The sequence below is a fragment of the Onychomys torridus genome, chromosome 5 (genome assembly GCF_903995425.1).
Source record: "Onychomys torridus chromosome 5, mOncTor1.1, whole genome shotgun sequence".
Classification (NCBI taxonomy): domain Eukaryota; kingdom Metazoa; phylum Chordata; class Mammalia; order Rodentia; family Cricetidae; genus Onychomys; species Onychomys torridus.
Genome location: NC_050447.1, coordinates 88,394,711 through 88,399,033, shown reverse-complemented (window position 1 = coordinate 88,399,033; position 4,323 = coordinate 88,394,711). Strand labels below are relative to the sequence as shown.

The 4,323-nt window shown below is 39.8% G+C and overlaps 1 pseudogene; it reads left to right on the top strand.

Annotated features, from left to right (window-relative positions):
• The first annotated feature begins 2,822 nt into the window (after positions 1–2,822).
• Positions 2,823–3,677, top strand: LOC118584611 (annotated as a pseudogene).
• Positions 3,678–4,323: the final 646 nt, after the last annotated feature.

Here is a 4,323-nt window from a genome sequence, read left to right as displayed (position 1 = left end):
CAGATTAAAGATTGAAACTGGGTATACATAACAACAGATTAAAGCTGAATAGAAACAACAGAAAGTTTACAAACTCAATCTCATGGAAACTGAACAACTCACTACTAAATGAAAAATGGGTCACGAAAGAAATGAAAAACTTTTTAGAATTTAATGATAACGAGTACACTACATACCTAAATTTATGGGACACAATGAAGACAGTTCTCAGAGGCAAGTTCACAGCACTACATGCTTACATAGATAGAATTAGAGACATCACACACTAGTAACTTTACACACTGAAAACTCTAGAACCAAAAGAAGAAATCATTCACAAAAGGCAATCTAAATGAAATTGCCAAATAATGGGGAAGACAGAGTCCCAGCTGGCCATCTCTTGTTACCAAAGGAAGCTTACAGTACTGGAAATGGGATGCATCTACTTGACTTGTTGGCCAAAGGGGTTCCCAACAACCCAGGCTCTTGCCAAGACAGTTTGTGGCTGCTCTCCAGAAACTGACAGCAAGGCCTGTTCCTTGAAGACAGCACTGACACTACTTATTGGATGTGGAGCTGCTGCCTACATAGAGCCTTTACACTTACAGGCTAGTATCTTTGCTATAGGAAGGTACTCAGAATGCTATCAATGGAGAACTGTCAACACCAATACAGCTACAAACCCCTTGATCTGTAATCGTGTCTTACCTGCAAGATATGCTAGTGTAATGGTGGTACAAACCTGTGAGAGAAACCAATGCATATTTTGATTTGATTTAAGGGCTGCTCCACAAGATGGAAGGAGGTGACCAAGAATTTGAGACTAGATAGCCCAGGGACCCAGGGTAAAACCAAGTACTATTGTAAATGCAATAAATGACTCCCAGTGACATTCTGCTATACTCATTCATCATTGCTTTGCTCAGCCATCACCAGAGAAGCTTCCTCCTACAGCATATGGAAACAAATACAGAGACCAAAGCCAGAATATATGGAGAGTGAAAGACCTTGGAACAATCAGTCCTAAATTGGACATCTCCATCAAATCCCTCCCCTTGGGCTCAGGCAACTGTGTAGAAGAGGAAGTAGACAGAAATGTAAGAGCCAGAGGTGATGGAGGACACCAAGAAGCATGGCCCTCTAAATCAACAGGACGGGTGCACATATGAACTCCCAGAGACTTAGGCAGCATGCTCAGGGCCTGCACAAGTCCATATCAGCTGCAGTCCTAGAGCTGAAAGAAGTAGACACATGATCCCAACCCCAACACGGAAGTAATCTCCAATTGATAACCATTTGCAAAAGAAAATTTAGGGTTTTTTCTAGGGAGTCTCACTTGGGAAACAAACTACTCCTATGAGCATGTGGCATAGCCAACAAAACAACAAAAAATTCATGGCATCTTGGAAGTTCTTTGTCTCATAATGTTGAGTCAGAGCCTTTTAAAACAATTTTATTATATATATATACATACATATATACATACATATACGTATACATATATACATATACATATATACATATACACACACACACACACACACACACACATATATATATATATATATATATATATATATATATGTATAATATTCTCCCATTTTTGCCCTACAGGCCTTCTTCATATATGTGATGGCTTCCAGTTTTCTGTTTTTATAAGATTCCTGAGTATGCAAACGAGTGGGTCTCTGCATCTATACCTGCTTCTTGGGCTCTTCTCCTTCTGTGTATTTGTATTGCCCTATTCTGATGTGTTAGCCTTTGTTTTATCTTGTTATATTTCATTATTATCCTTTAGAAACTTGTTTGTTTTCTGATGAGATGGAAAGGGGGTAAAACCAGCTGGTAGAGGAGGTGCTACACAAGTCATCGAGGGAGAAAAGCTGTCAGTAGCCCTTCACAGCTCTAATACCTATGAACTGCAAAAACGACCAGGACAAGAGAGTCCTCAAAGGTGCAACTGTGGCACTTACACCTTGGGGATAACCAACAGTCATCTAATGGGACTTAAGGGCAGCCCAATAGGAGAGCATTTATTCCTGGTAGTGTAACCCATACGTTGGTTTACACTGGTGAGGTCATGAACCCCAGAGGAGCAGCTACTATTGCCAGGTTCATAAATCAGTACAAATGTAAATCACATTCTAGATTCCTGTCCTTCTATCCATGGGTAAGTAGTTCTCACTCCATCCTCAAAGGAGCTCCATTTTGCAGCAGATAGAAACCATCTCAGGAATCCACAACTGGTCAAAATGTCTATAGTGTGCCCATCTTCAGTGATACTTCTACAGGCTCCGGGAACATTATAGGGGATGGAGATACTGTAAGGACCAGGGACCACAGTGTCTGCTTCATGACATAGTGTCTTCTGTATATGACAGGGAATTGGCCCACGAAGTCTTAACAGTGCAGTCACCTAAATACCAGCACAAAGACATCAGCAGTTGATGTTCCAGTGTGGATGATGGGAATCTCATAATTCCCTATCCTTAAATGAAATGCTGCAGGCAATTCATGGATGCTGAGAGAGTGTGAATCAGTCTTCTCCAGGGATGAGTTCCATGAGACATTATCCAATTCCAAGTGGTGAGCTCTAAACACATATACATATAGGCAACACTAAATGGACTCAGCAGGATGTGTGTATATATATGATTAAGGAAGATGTATATGTTACATATGTATGTATGTAACAACATTTGTATATATATAACAATAATTAAAGACAAAGTCATAAATTTGAGAGAGAGTGGGGTAGAGAGCATGGGAAGAATTGAAGGGGGTGAAAAATGGAATGGGATTATATAAACACAGTACTCATGTGTGAAATCCTAAAAAGATAAATGCATGTTAAAAAGAAAAGTCTGGAGGCGACACCACCACCGCCACCAGCACAGCTGTGCCAGAACCGCAAGGAGATTGGCCATGGACTTCCCCCCTCACCAGCCGCCGAGCTGAGTCCTTGGATTTGTTCTGACAGTATGTTAAAACAGGTGGATTACTATGAAGTTCTGGAGGTGCAGAGATGTGTCTCACTTGAGGACATTAAAAAGACGCATTCGAAACAGGCACTGAAATGACATCTGGACAAAAAATCCTGAAAATGAAGAAGCAGCAGAGCAGAAATTCAAACAAGTAGCTGAGGCATATGAAGTGTTATCGGATGCAAAAAAGTGGGTCTCTATGACAAATACAGCAAAGGAGGATTAAATGGTGGTGGAGGAGGAGGTGGAAGCCATTTTGATAGTCCTTTGAGTTTGGCTTCACATTCCAGAATCCAGAGGATGTCCAGATGTCAGATATTTTGGTGGAAGGTACCCACTTTCATTTGACTTCTTTGAATACCCATTCAATGACTTTTTGGGGAACTGAAAGGGTCCCTGAGGAAATAGAAGCCGAGATGCAGGCTCATTTTTCCGTGCCTTCAGTGGATTTCCCGTTTTTGATATAGGATTCACTCTGGTCAGCTCACTGGGGCACGGGGGCTCACTGCATTCTGTTCCTCATCATTTGGCCTCAGCAGAATGGGCGACTTCAAATCAATATCAACTTCTACTAAGATAGTTAATGGCAGAAGAATCACTACAAAGAGAATTGTGGAGAATAGTCAAGAAAGAGTAGATGATAAAGAAGATGGATAGTTAAAGTCCTTGAGGATAAATGGTAAGGAGCACCTGCTACGCTTGGATAACAAGTAATTCCACACACATGTTTAACAGAAATGCTAAACCATAACAAGCACCATTTGAGGAATAATAGGAAGTTTTTTGAAGATTTCAAATGAACTCAACTTTCTGTATAACTGTACCTAATCTAAGTATTTATAAAACAGCTCATCAGAGCCCCTATTTGTCATAGACCACAAAATAAGACTTTTTGGTCTTTAAAAATTGTTGTAATCTCTGTATGCACTTTACTTTAAACAAAACAAAACAAAAAAAAAATGTAATCCAAGGTGAGCCTGTGACTCGAGCAGTGCTGGGACAAGACTGTTGTTTAACACCAGCTCGGATCTGCTTCCTTCCCATCCTGTTGACATGTGAGTGAGTGGTGTCAGCCTGCTGTGAAGTCAACATTGCCAGATGAACCTTCCACAGAAATATTTCAATTTTATTTTCAGTATTTAATAATGAGAGCGGTTACTGCATCAATGATAATACATTTTTGGCTTTGTGCAAATTAAGGATATTTTCTAGTTGTGTGTGGATACCAGCAAATTTGTCAGTTCTGATAATTGTTTAAATATGTAATGTTAAGCTTAGGTTTAAAAAAAGCTGGTAATTTGGGTGTTTATCATTTGCTAAAAAAAGAAAAAAGAAAAAAGAAAAAAAAGAAAAAAAAAGA